Source organism: Panthera onca, chromosome E3 (genome assembly GCF_046562875.1).
Source record: "Panthera onca isolate mPanOnc1 chromosome E3, mPanOnc1 haplotype 2, whole genome shotgun sequence".
Taxonomy (NCBI): domain Eukaryota; kingdom Metazoa; phylum Chordata; class Mammalia; order Carnivora; family Felidae; genus Panthera; species Panthera onca.
The window spans coordinates 24,301,366-24,315,626 of NC_138354.1; the positions used below are offsets into that span (position 1 = coordinate 24,301,366).

Below are 14,261 nucleotides of genomic sequence, written 5' to 3' on the forward strand. Positions count from 1 at the left end.
AATAAATATTAAAAAAATTATTTAAAAGATCACTCCATTAAGTGCTGTGATGGAAAAACACAAGGTATTAGATGGCAGCACATAGCCAGAGGGGCTGGCCTACTCTTGGCAAGTGGAGTCCAGAGGAGGCTCCCCTGGGGAGCAGTATTTGAGCTGAGATCTGAAGGGTAAGTAGGCATTAGCTAGAAGGCCTACACCTAGAATCATGTGCAAAACCTCCAACTATCACTACCTCCTCCTCCAAAAGCCATAGCTGGGAATGTCCTTGGTGCTCTGGACTGGACTGCATTTGTTAGGAATGGCCACACCTCCCGATCAGTGCTCCACAAGACCACCCTTCATCTCAGGTCCTGCTTGGTCCAAGAAGTGATTGGTAATGACCTACCCAACCCATTGCTCTTGTGCTGCTAGTTTCTGGGCTCTGAGACAAACACAGAGGCTTGGGTCACAGGCTGGGCCATCAACACGTATCTACTATAGCCTCTGGAAGTAACAGAGGCACCAAGGGTGCCACTGATACATGATGTCACTTCTGCTCCACACAAACTATCTATGGAAAAAACTCATTTGGGGTCATGTGGTGTTGTATCTTCCCTGCATTCTTTCCTTTAAGAAAAATCCTACCTGCTCTTCCTTCCCCATCTGACTGCCCAACTCCCAACCCCAAGATCAAGTACATGCCCAGACCTAGTCTGAGAACTCCAACCTCAGGCTACAACTACTGACTCAGGAATGGGCATGTGACTCATAAAGCTTTTCAAGGTCCACTGGGGGACTTCTGCTGGGCTAATGGGACAAATGTTAAGTGTTTCCTTTAGGATCTTAGGTTGTTGGGCCCAAGTAAGCTTGGAGTTATCTTGCAGCCATGTGGTAAAAGACTGGACTCAATACAGAAGGAAAGTCAGAGAAACAGGTTCCTATCATCACCTGTTCAGCTACCCAGATCCACCTCTGCCTGACTTCAGTTACAGGAGCTGGCAAGTTTTTTTTAATGTAAGCTAGCCTGCACTCGGTTTCTGTCACTTACAGCCAAAGTGACTTGAATGATGTACCTTTCCCATTGGCACATATGTCCAAATTACCATAAATTGGCAACCTCTAACCATTATCGGGAAAGATTCAGTGATTTCTATTTGGCCATTACTAACAAGGACACAGGAAGTTTGAAACAGCTGAGCACAGATTTCAAGAATGGGTAGACAAGGTCATGGTTGGTACTTTTGAACAAGACGTAGGTGCACACAAGCATGATGCTTCTCTCACCGCCTTGGTTCACTGATTGGAACCACAAGACCAGATGAGAGAACTGGACCGACAATGGGTACGAGATGCCAAAGAGGTAATGGAAACCCAAGTTCCAGTGTGAAGCAGCCTCAATCGCACATTTCTCAAACACAAAGAAGAAAGGAATTGGCCTAATCAAGACCTTTAAAGGGGAAAAGAACCACAGAGCCATGACCGTGAGCTGCTAGTCACGGAATTAGTACAATGTGTGCTCAGAAGCCCAGTGTTTTATGAAAAGACTGGTTTCTGCTTGGCCGAGGCTCTTCTGTGCGTCTTATCTGAGTGTTTGGTTAGCAGCAGGAGCCTATTATCTTCCGGCATTTTCTAGTTATAACAGATTCCAGTTTCGGAAACATCAAGAAATTGGATTCCAGCTTCCAAGGGTTCCCTCTGGGAGATATTCGCTTTCCAGGACAGAACTGTCTTTTTCTCTTTTTTTCATAGTGAGTGAGGGCATGGGGAACACCTGTGGTAATCTGCAGAGGCAAATTGTGAGCACACCAACAATACTGCAGAGAGAGAGCCTTAGGCTGAAAGTTCAAGGAAAGGCAGGGGGATGAACAGGATGAGTAAAGCAAGCTGAGAACTACCATGTTGTGGTTTAAGACCGAGTTCTTGCAGGCAAGAACATTGTTATTACTGAAGCTGCAACCATGTTAATGTTTCCAGGGGCCAGAGCAAAGGTCATTTCCCTACCACTTGATTGAATTATTTGATGCTCTTCAAAAGTCTCTCTGGTCTTTCTGCTCCTTTTTTAAGATTTCTTCTCTTTCTCTTAAAATGTTATTCTAATCTGGAAAAGATGCCCAGGATTTAGAGAATTTCTTTTCCTCTTTCACATTATGTTCACTCTACCTGGATATGATTGGATCTATTGACAGTTAGGCTTTTATGCTTTCAGAATGTCAATTCCAACCTTTACATTTTTGAATGAATCTCTGGTAGAAAAATAATTCCTAAGCCTTGCTTATAGTTTTGTTCACTTAATAAATATTTATTGCACACTTACTGTTTGAGGTGCTTGCCCTATAGAGTAAATCAACACCGATACTTACCATCAACAAAATGTATATATATTATAGTGGAGGCAAAAAATATCTTTAATGTTACTTTATAATAACAGCAATTGCACCTCTTACTTATGGAAAAATTTTTGCACCTCATATGCTCTCATAATGTTCTGCTTTCAAAAGAAGTACCCACCTGTGGGTTATAACATTCTAAAATATTGCTGTTTGGTGTCTTTTTCTTCATTTTCTTGTCTTAGCTTACACCTGCTAAACAATAATATTGTTTTGTGCCAGTACAGATACTTTTGAATTAGGGATGGGAAAATTTGAGTCCCTCAAATTTTGAGTCCCTCTTTGCTACCTCTAGAAAGGGAACTTCTCCTTTCTAGGGTCAGCCTGATGAGACCCTTGTAAGAATAATGATGGCATCTCATGTATTGCAGGCTTATATGTGCCTGGCCCTGTTTGACACTTGTCACTGCTACAAATTTTCACAATAACCCTGAAGATACTAAGGCTTACCTAGGTTAACTAAATTGCCCAAAGTTCGGGGTGCCTAGGTGGCTCAGCCAATTAAGCACCCAACTCTTGCTTTCAGCTCAGGTCATGATCCCACGGTTCATGAATTCAAGCCCTCATTGGGCTCCGTGCTATCAGCATGGAGCTTGCTTGGAATTCTCTCTCTCTGCACCTCCCCTGCTCGCTCTCTTTCTCAAAATAAATAAATAAACTTAAAAAAATTAAAACCAAAATTTCCCAGAGTTCCACAGCTTGGAGCTGGGCTTATCTCAATCTGAACTAAAAATCTCTCCAGGAGAAAATGGAATTTATAATATGAGTTTAGAAGAAAAAAACATTTTTAAAGAATAAAGTCATACACTTTCTGTGGAAATGAATTCATAAGGTCTGAATGAAAGGCAATGGCCTATAACAAATGTCAAGAACACTAACACCTTAATATGATCACATTGCCAGTGTGGAATGGTAAGGGTCTAAATCTCTACACTTCTTTGCCAGAGGTTGGGGCTATTGTTTTTTGGGTTTTTATTTTTAAGTTTATTTTTTATTTTGAGAGAGAGAGGGAGGGGCAGGGACAGAGGAAGAGATAGAGAATCCCAAGCAGGCTCTCCACTGTCAGCATAGAGCCCAACGTGGGGCTTGAACTCAAGAACCATGAGATCATGACCTGAGCTGAAACCAAGAGCCAGATGCTTAACCGACTGAGCCCCCAGGCACCGGGGGTTATTGTTAATGTTTCCACCTATAAAGACTAACTAGAGGGGCACCTGGGTGGCTCAGTTGGTTGAGCATCTGACTTCGGCTCACATCATGATCTCACAGTTCATGAGTTTGAGCCCCACTTCGGGTTCAGTGCTGTCAGTGCAGAGCCCACTTCAGATCCTCTGTCCCCTCTCTCTGCTTCTCCCCCCGCTTGCATGCATGCCCCCACCCTCTCTCTTTCTCAAAAATAAATAAACATTAAAAAAAAAGACTAGGAAAAATCAGCAGTATATATTTATTGGAAAAAAACAAGAAACAAAAAACAAGCAAACAAACAAAAAAACCCTGAAGTTGATTATCTCCTCTTTTGGACATAATCTTGTCCTCAGGTGGTCCCTTTGCAATGGAACATAACTCTTTTTTTTTTTTTTTTTTAACTTAAATTCAAGTCAGTTAACATATAGTGTAGTGTTATTTCAGGACTAGAATCCAGTGATTCATCACTTACATATAAAACCCCGTGCTCATCACAAGTGCCTTAATACCCATCACCCATTTAGCCCATCCCCCCACTTCTCGTACAGCAACCCTCAGTTTGTTCACTATATTTAAGTCTTTTATGGTTTGCATCCTTCTCTGTTTTTATCTTATTTTATTTTTCATTCCCTTCCCCTATGTTCATCTGCTTTGTTTTTTAAATTCCACATATGAATGCAATCGTATGATATTTGTCTTTCTCTGACTGACTTATGTCCCTTGGCATAATACATTCGAGTTCCACCCATATTGTTGCAAGTGGCAACATTATAACTCATACAGAGGAAAAGAAGCAGGCAATGGGAAAGAAATCAAAATCGTTGATAATTCTGTGGTGGTAAAACACAGGATATATATTATCATGGTCCTGTGAACTTGTGGATAGAGTTTCCTCAACAAAATCTCCCATTACAGCCCCATTTCGGACACATCATTAGGAAACTGATTTAGCTAAAATCATAATCTTTTGGGCCAAATGCTCTTCATTTAGAATGTTACAAGTGCTCATGTTCATGATACTTGGCAAATGGACTTAGCATGGAACATTGTTAAAAAGTGATTATCCCAAATTCTAGCAATCTCAACAAATGTATATGCTTATATGTACACACTTCTTTGCAGCTATAATATTTTATATACATTTTAAAAATTTTTAATGTTTATTTTTGGGGGGAGAGAGAGAGAGAGAGAGAGAGAGAAAGAGAGAGAGAGAGATGGAGAGTGAGCAGGGGAAGGGGCAGAGAGAGAGGGAAACACAGAATCGAAGCAGGTTCCAGACTCCGAGCTGTCAGCACAGAGCCTGACGTGGGGCTCAAACCCACAAACTGTGAGATCACAACCTGAGCTGAAGTCGGACACTTAACCAACTGAGCCACCCAGGCACCCCTATTTTGTATACATTAAAAAACAATTTTTTTTTAATCTTTATTTTTGAGAGAGAGCATGTGAGCAGGGGAGGAGCAGAGAGGGAGGGAGACACAGAAGCAGAAGCAGGCTCCAGGCTCCGAGCTGTCAAAACAGAGCCTGCCTCACAAGCCGTGAGACCATGACCTGAGCCGAAGTCAGACGCTCAACCGACTGAGCCACCTAGGCGCCCCTATACGTTTTTAATCTTATCTTCCCAGTGATGTGGGAGGGGAAGTCCTATCTTACAGTTTGAGGCTCTGAATACATGGAGTGTCCTAACTACTGTTTCTTGCTCTTCCAGGGATCGTTATAGAAAGCTATATGCACTTTTCAGGGAAATGGTTGTTTGTGTTTCCTATTCAAGGCACTATGCTTCAATGACTTACTAGGTCAAGAATATGTAAAAACATTAATCAAAAAGGGGCGCCTCGGTGGCTCAGTCAGTTAAGCGTCCAACTTTGGCTCAGGTCATGATCTCATGGTTTATGAGTTCAAGCCCCTCATCGGGCTCTGCACTCACAGTGCAGGGCCTGCTTGGGATTCTGTCTCTCTCCCTCTCTCTCTGCCCCTCCCCTCGCTCAGAATAAATAAAACTTTAGAAAAAGACATTAATCAAGGAATTTACAATAAGTATTTCAGAATCAACAGCATGCTTATTGAATTGACAGCTTGAAAGAACAAAATCCACCAGCACCAAGTATAATACATAAGACTAGCTCATTTCTAGTCTAGGTAACCTAATCTTTAATACTGAATAAACCCACCAATTTTGTCCTAATGTGAAACAGAATTCATTAAACAAGCAGAAGAGAGTCCTTGCCTGGAAATTTCCAGGCTGTTGCTGTAGTAAATCACTACAGAAAGCACTTGTTTTCCAAAAACAGCTTTAAAACTGATTTTAATGATTAGCTACAAAAAATTAAACACTAAGAATATTTTCATTGTTTAAAAGACAAAGCCTTGAGGTTACTTTTTATTCACTCTGAAGCAATTCATTTTCCGATCTGCTCCTTTGCTGGAGTTTAAGACAGTATTGTTTACTATGTCATTGAGAGAAAAACCACTTTCTAAACTTTTATTGTAAGTGTAATTTTTGAAGTATTATGAGGCCTTCAGACAAAAGAGAAGCAAAGGCAAAGCTGCACTTACAGTATTTAAAAACATACTTGGTTAGGGGCACCTGGGTGGCTCAGTCATTTAGGCATCGGACTGCAGCTCAGGTCATGATCTTGTGGTCCTGAGTTCAAGCCCTGCATCTGCTTCTGTGCTGTCAGCAACCTGGAGCCTGCTTCAAGTTCTGTGTCTCCCTCTCTGTCTCTGCCCCTTCCCCACTTGCACTCTGTCTCTCTCTCTCTCTCTCTCTCTCCCTCTCTCTCTCTCTCTCTCTCAAAAACAAACATAAATTTAAAACAATTTTTCAACATATGGCTATGTAGCAGAGTGATCTAGAAGACTATTTTTTAAGCAATGGATTTTGTTTTGGTTTCTGGCAGAGTATCCACAGATGACAGTGTAACTCAACAAATAAACTGGCAGATTTGGACTACTGGGGAAATGCCTCTTTCCATTCCAGAATGTCTTCTCAAGCAGCAAGAATTGGGCCAGGGCTGTAAGACAGTGCTACCACACGGAGTCAGTGCTGTGCTCTGTGTCCTGTAATAAGCAGCCGAGTGCCCAGCTGGTGTTCCTCTCGCACTCTGGGCTTATCTCAACCTTGGACTTAACTCGTTGTACCACACCTTCTGGTCTGCCTCCTGCACTAATGCCATGTGAGTTCCCAAGGGCAGAAAGCATCATGCCTTACAACTCTGTATCTCAGGTCCCAGCTCAGTGCTAACATCTAGTAGATACTCCACAAATGTTTGCAGACAAAAGAATGCAAAGCATGCTTAACTGGCCAAATAGAAGGAATAGCCATTGTTTTCTATAATATACTATAATTTCATTGTCACTTTTTTGTGAAAAGTGTGGACTTTGTTGCACTTTTAATAGAAGCTACATGCATAAAATAAGAGAATCAGTTTCTAATATTATCACATGAAGTACCTTATACCCTATAATTAGGAGATATTACACATTGGTTTTCTTGCCCAAGTACCCCATTTATGAATCTCCATTAACAATAAACTGATCATTATACTTACAGGCTACTGAGTAGTATATCCATAGGTCAATAAGAAGAAAATAGATCTATCAAACTTGATGAAATAACATGCCCCTTAGAACCAACATTTCTCTAACTATATCAAGAAATCACAGACCATCTTTCAAAAATGGCAGGGGCGAGAATAATACCCTTGAACCATACAGTTCTGCATATTGTAACAGTAAAATATTAATCGGGTATTAGAAAACTCCCTTACAAGCATGAAATTTATTTCAAATAGACATTTGCTAAATTCATCCTACGTGAATCTCCAAGCACTCTCTGATCACCTAACCATATCCTGTTCAGTGTGCAGTTGGCCTCTGGACTTCAGTCAGACACTTTCAGATTAGCATTAGCTGCGTAAGGCCACCAGATGCCAAATGTTAAGTTATCACACGAAGATAAATGATCTTTAAGTGCCCTAAATAAGTTTATATCTCTAAAAATGCTTACTGGACCATGAGACTAGCTGCCAGCGTGTCTGATTGTCAATGTATCTATGCCCAAATCGACAAGAATTAGTCTCTAGAGCCTCTGTTTCCAAGGAAGTAAATCTCTAGGTTCTCCACATTGGCTGCCCAATAGAATAAGCTAGTGAGCTTTAAAAAATACTGATGGGGGCACCTGGGTGGCTCAGTCAGTTAAGTGTCCAACTTCGGCTCAGGTCACGATCTCATGGATGGTGAGTTCAAGCCCCATTTCGGGCTCTGTGCTAACAGCTCAGAGCCTGCAGCCTGCTTCGGATTCTGTGTCTCCCTCTCTCTCTGTCCCTCCCCTGCTTGCACTCTGTCTCTCTGTCTCTCTCTCAAAAATAAACATTTTTTAAAATTTAATAAATAAATAAATAAATAAATAAATAAAACTGATGCCTGGACCTCACCCCCAGAGATTCCGATTAACAGGTCTAGGGTATGGCCTGGACATTAGAACTTTTTTAAGCCTGAAGTGATTCTAATGTTCAACAAGGTGGAGGAACATTACTTTAGGGCCTCTATTCTCAAGGAAAATTTAGAGACAGGTTAAATGCACCCCTTCTTCCTGCATTGCTCTTACATCTATCAACAACTGAACTTTGAGTTCTTTCTACCCCAGATTCTGTTCCTCTTCCCTTTCAACCACCATGGTTTTCTTCCACAACATTGCTTGAGACTTTTGATGTTAACCTGGATTTCAAGCAACTTCCCCAGTGCAGGTGGAAAACATTCACTTAGTAGATGTAGAAGCAGAGATTAAGAGAGAGTTCCTTCAAATTCTATAGAAGAAATGCCATCCAGAACAGTCCACATTCAATTCCTGTGTATACTCAACTCATTTCTCAACACACAATCACCCAGTTGTGAGTCATGCCTCTATAACAAGTGTCACCAAGTGCTGTTGATTCTATTATTATTTTTTTTAACGTTTATTTATTTTTGAGACAGAGAGAGACAGAGCATGAACGGGGGAGGGTCAGAGAGAGGGAGACACAGAATCCGAAGCAGGCTCCAGGCTCTGAGCTGTCAGCACAGAGCCCGACGTGGGGCTCGAACTCACGGACCGTGAGATCATGACCTGAGCCGAAGTCGGCTGCTTAACCGACTGAGCCACCCAGGCGCCCCAATTCTAATTCCTCAATCCCTTTCATGTCAATCTCTTCCTTGTCTTCCATGCTACATTGCTTTAGTCCAGGCCCACACCAGCATTTCTCATATAAAAGCAGTTCATTGGCCTTCAACCTGTTCTTTGCAATTCTGCTAACCTCCCTTCGAACCATTATGTACACTTCAGGGTGATGTTTTCAAAAGCAAATCTGATATTATGACTCCTTGGCTTAATAATAATAATATTTCATTCCTTTTAAGATCAAATCCACACTTCTCAAGCCTTTCTAAACTCTTTGCGGGTCCTCCAGCCGTGTCACATGATCTCATGCCTCTCTGTACTTGCAGACTCCTTTTACATTGTCAAAATTCATCTGACAGATCGCTTCTTCGCTACCCAGTCTGAATTGCATGCTTAGCTAGGTGTACTCACACAGCATACTTACATCAATCAATAATACCTAACACGTAGCCTTGTGATTTTCACTGTAATTGACGTTGAGCTTATTCAGGGAGGGGGCTTCATCTTTCGTCTTTTTGTGCTTTAGGGCTTATATAGAACCTGATTTACAGTGTTTGGTAAATGTTTGTTGAACGAATACCCTGTCATTTTACATGTCCGTGCTTTGCACGTACCATTACTCTTCCCTCGCTACCTCCAATCTCTGTTTACACTATTAACACCTCCATTGAAACCCAGCTGAAGCAGCTTTTCCTCTGTGCTACCTTCCTGGACTTGGTTTCCAAGGCAGTGTCGATCATACCCACCTTTTAGTCACCATTATATCTTGTATATACTTCTAACTATAGTAACTACCACTCTGGCCTGAAATTATCCTCATGTCTCCCTGACTAGATTGTAGGCTCCTTAGTGGCAGCAACCTGTTTCATTTACTTTTGTATCCAAAGCACTTGGTACACAATAGGCAACAAGTAACAAAGTTTTCATTTTTGTCCCTCTCAAATCCTTGTTTTATACAACTGCCAGAATGTTCTCAACAAAATTCAGATTATGTCTGTCCCAGCTTAAAAACTTCCAATGATTTCCTTTATCTATAGCAGTCTTTCTCAAAGGACAGCATCTGTATTCCTGGTAGTACATATGACAATTTTCAGATGTTACACAATTGTTCTTTTTATTCTAATGGTTAAGTGTTTTGTGTTAGCAAAGAATGAAACCCATGAAATGAATTATTTTGTGTCTAATTTGTTTTAGGCATGTAAGATTTTTTTATGTTCATAATTGAAGAAAAATATTTAGCAAATAATAGTACAGAGAGTAATCATACAACAAAAGACAAAAAAAGTCATAATATTTGGGAAACCCAGAAGTATAAGATTAAGAACATCTAAATCTAGCATACAGATCCTTTAGTCAGCCCCTGATTTCCTTTCCAGCCTCACCTCCCTCCAGCTGCCATCAGCGTGACATACCATATGTTACGGAATACAGGTTTCCATGTCTTTCTCCTTTCCCCCATCCAACCTATTTTCAACACAGTAGCCAGAGGGATGCTGTTTAGGTTGTTACTCAGATCAAAACTCTCCAGTCAGAATGCTTTTATTTCTAAGAGATATATACTAAACTAGAAGAGATATATAAATTATAAGATGTACGAAGTGCCACTATCTGCAACTAAACCTTAAAACAGAGAACAAAACACACACATGCAATAGATACAGATAAAGCTGATACGACAAAATGTTAACAACTGTTGAATCTAAGGAGTGGGTGTATGGATTTTCTCTGTATGGTTTTTTTTTTAACTTTTTTGTGCGTTTGAAATTTTTCATAATAAAAAGTTGTGAGGGGGCACCTGAGTGGCTCAGTCGGTTGAGTGGCCGATTCTTGATTTCAGCTTAGGTCAGGATCTCATGGTTCAGGGGATTGAGCCCCATGTTAGGCTCTGTGCTGGCAGCACAAAGCCTTGCTTGGGATTCTCTCTCCCTCTCTCTCTGCCCCTCCCTTGCTCTCTTTCTCTCAAAATAAATAAATAAAACTTTTAAAAAATATACGTGATAAAACAAATATAGGTACAAATAAATAGTTGAATCTAGCTGGTGAATATATGAATCTTCCCTATACATCTTTTTCAACTTTTTTTGTATATTTGAAAATGAAAATGTTCATAATAAAATGGGGGGGGGTGTAAGAAAAACTTTAATACTTTTTTTAATGTTTATTTATTTTTGAGAGAGAGAGAGACAGACAGGCAGAACATGAGTGGGGGAGGGGCAGAGAGAGAAGGAGACACAGAATCTGAAGCAGGCTCTAGGCTCCAAGCTGTCAGCACAGAGCCCAATGTGGGGTTTAAACTCATGAACCGTGAGATCATGTCCTGAGCCAAAGTCGGACATTCAACTGACTGAGGCACCCAGACACCCCTATAAGAAAAACTTTAAAAAATAAATCCTATGGACGCCTCGGTGGCTCAGTCAGTTAAGCATCTGACTCTTGGTTTTGGTTCAGGTCATGATCTCACAGTTCGTGACTTCAGCTCCACCTTGGGCTGTGCACTGACAGTGCAGAGCCTGCTTTGGATTTCTCTCTCCTTCTCTCTCTGACCCTCCTTGGCTTGCTCTCTCTCTCTCTCTCTCTCTCTTAAAAAAATAAGTAAACATTAAAAAAAATCCTTGGGGGTCCCTGGATGGCTCTGTCAGTTGAGCATCCAACTCTTGATTTGGGCTCAGGTCATGCATGATCCAGCGGTGATGGGATCGAGCCCCACATCAGGCTCTGCACTGACAGCATGAAGTCTGCTTGGGATTTTATCTCTCTCTCTCTGTCTGTCCCTCCCTCACTTGCACACATGCACACATGTGCACACAGTCTCTCTCTCTCAAAATAAATAAATAAACTTTAAAAAATATGTTTTGGGGCTCTTGGGTGGCTCAGTCAGTTAAGCCTCCAAATTTGGCTCAGGTCATGATGTCACAGTTTGTGAGTTGGAGCCCCACGTTGGGCTCTGTGCTAACAGCTTGAAGCCTGAAGCCTGCTTCAGATTCTATGTTTCCTTCTCTCATCCCCTCCTTGACTTGTGCGTGTGCGGGTGTGCGCTCTCTCTCTCTTTCTCTCTCTCTCAAATAATAAGTAAACATTAAAAATATTTTAATAAAAAAATAAAAAATATGTTTCAAAAATAAAATAAAATAAAATCCTTGGCTATGTAGAATAGAAAATCCAAAAGAATCAACAACAAAAACTTCCTGGAACTAATAAGCAATTATAGCCAGGTTGCAGGATATAAGGTTAATATACAAAAGTCAATTGCTTTCCTATGTATCAGTGGTAAACAAGTGGAAATTAGAAATAAAAACATAACACTATTTACATTAGCATCCTAAAAATTAAAGACTTTAGGGGCTCTGAGTCGTTCAGTTAAGTGCATGACTCTTGATTTCAGCTTAGGTTATAATCTCATGGTTCGTGAGATCAAGCCTCACGTCGGGCTCCATACTAGACATGAAGCCTGCTTAAGATTCTCTCCCCCTTGGGGCGCCTGGGTGGCTCAGTCGGTTGGGTGTCTGACTTCAGCTCATGTCACTATCTCGCGGTCTGTGAGTTCGAGCCCTGCATCGGGCTCTGACAGCTCAGAGCCTGGAGCCTGCTTCGGATTCTGTGTCTCCCTCTCTCTCTGCCCCTCCCCTGCTCATACTCTGTCTCTCTCTGTCTCAAAAATAAATAAAAACATTTTAAAAAATAAAAAGATTCTCTCCCTCTGTCCTTCTGCCTCTCCCCTGCTCATACTCACACGTGTGCTCTCTCTCTCTCTGAAATAAACAAACAATACAAAATGAAGAATTTAAGTATAAATATAACAAAATATGTAAAAGATCTCTATGAAGAAAACTATAAAAATCTGGTGAAAAATAGAAAATTAACTAAAGAAATGGAAAAATATTCCATGTTCATGGATAAGAAGACTCAATATTGTCAAAATGTCAGTTTTTCCTAACTTGATCTATAGATTTAACTCAATGCCAATCAAAATCCCAGAAGGTTATTTTGTGGTTATCAACAAACTGATTCCAAAATTTATATGGAAAGGCAATAGCCTTTCCATATAAGTCAGTGGGCCAATATAACCTGACATTAAGACTTCCTATAAAGCTACAACAATCAAGATAGTATGGTATTGGCAAAGTAACAAATAGATCAATGCAATGCAACAGAGAGGCCAGAAATAGATCCACATAAATATAATCAACTGATCTTTGACAAAGGTGCAAAGGTAATACAATACAGAAAAAAGTAGTCTTTTCAACAAATGGCTGGAACAACTGGATATCTACCTGTGTAAAACGAATCTAGACCTTGCACCTTTATAAAAATTAACTCACAACAGATCACAGAACTAAATGTAAAGTGCAGAACTATACAATTCCTAGAAGATAACACAAGAGAAAATCTGGGTGATTTGGGTATAGTGATGACTGTTCAGATACAACATGAAAGGCAAAACCTATGAAAGAAGTAATTGATAAATTGGACTTCATTAAAATTAAAAACTTCTGCTCTGCCAAAGACATTGTCAAGAGAATGAGAAGGGAGGCCACAGACTGAGAGAAAATATTTGCAAAAGGCATATCTGATAAAGGATTGTTATCCATAATATGCAAAGAAATACTAAAACTAGAGGCGCCTGGGTGGCTCCGTCAGTTAAGCATCCAACTTCAGCTAGGTCATGCTCTCACGGTTCGTGAGTTTGAGCCCCATGTCGGGCTCTGTGCTGACAGCTTGGAGCCTGGAGCCTGCTTCGGATTCTGTGTCTCTTTCTCTCTCTCTCTGCCCCTCCCCTACTTGTGCTCTGTATCTCTCAAAAATAAATAAATGTAAAAAAAAAAAGAAAAAAAAAAGAAATCCTAAAACTCAATAATAAGAAAATGAACAGCCTGATTAAAAAATGGGCAAAAGACCTGAACAGACACCTCACCAAAGACATGCAAATGGCAAATGAGGATATAAAAACATGTTCCGCATCATAAGTCATTAGGAAACTGCAAATTAAAATGAGATACACACCTGTTAAAATGGCTAAAGTCCAAAACACTGACAATACCAAATGCTGATAAGGATGTGGAGCAACAAGAACTCTTTATTTCTTTGCTGATGGGAATTCAAAATGGTACAGCCTCTTTCAAAAACAGTTTGGCTGTTTCTTACAACACTAAACATACTCTTATCACACAATTCAGCAATTGTGCTCCTTGGTATTTACCCAAAGGAATTGAAAGCTTATATACACACAAAAAGCTGCATATGGGTGTTTATAACAGCTCTATTCATAATTGCCAAAACTTGGAAGCAACCAATATGTCTTTCAGTAAGTGAATAGATAAATGAGGTGTACATCCAGACAATGGAATCAGTGCTAAGCCATGAAAAGACATGGAGGAAACCTAAATGCATATTACTAAAATTTAATCTATCTGAAAAGGCTACATACTATATGATTCCAACTATCTGACATTCTGAGAAAGGCAAATCATGGAGACAGTAAAAAGATCACAGGTTGTTGGGTTTAGGGGAGAGAGTAGGATGAAAAGGTAGAGCACAGAGGATTTTTAGGGCAG

At 40.4% G+C, this 14,261-nt stretch overlaps 1 protein-coding gene and 1 long non-coding RNA gene across 3 annotated transcripts in view; one reads left to right on the forward strand and one right to left on the reverse strand.

Annotated features, from left to right (window-relative positions):
• The window catches only part of LOC132689203 (uncharacterized), a 29,900-nt gene extending 22,797 nt beyond the window's left edge, over nucleotides 1-7,103 (forward strand). Inside the window, exon 3 of the long non-coding RNA XR_009614904.3 lies at nucleotides 6,452-7,103. This is a non-coding gene — a long non-coding RNA (uncharacterized LOC132689203). The remainder of the gene's footprint in view (nucleotides 1-6,451) is intronic.
• The window catches only part of LOC132689202 (solute carrier family 68 member 1-like), a 40,196-nt gene that overhangs the window by 1,516 nt on the left and 24,419 nt on the right, over nucleotides 1-14,261 (reverse strand). The window lies entirely within an intron of this gene.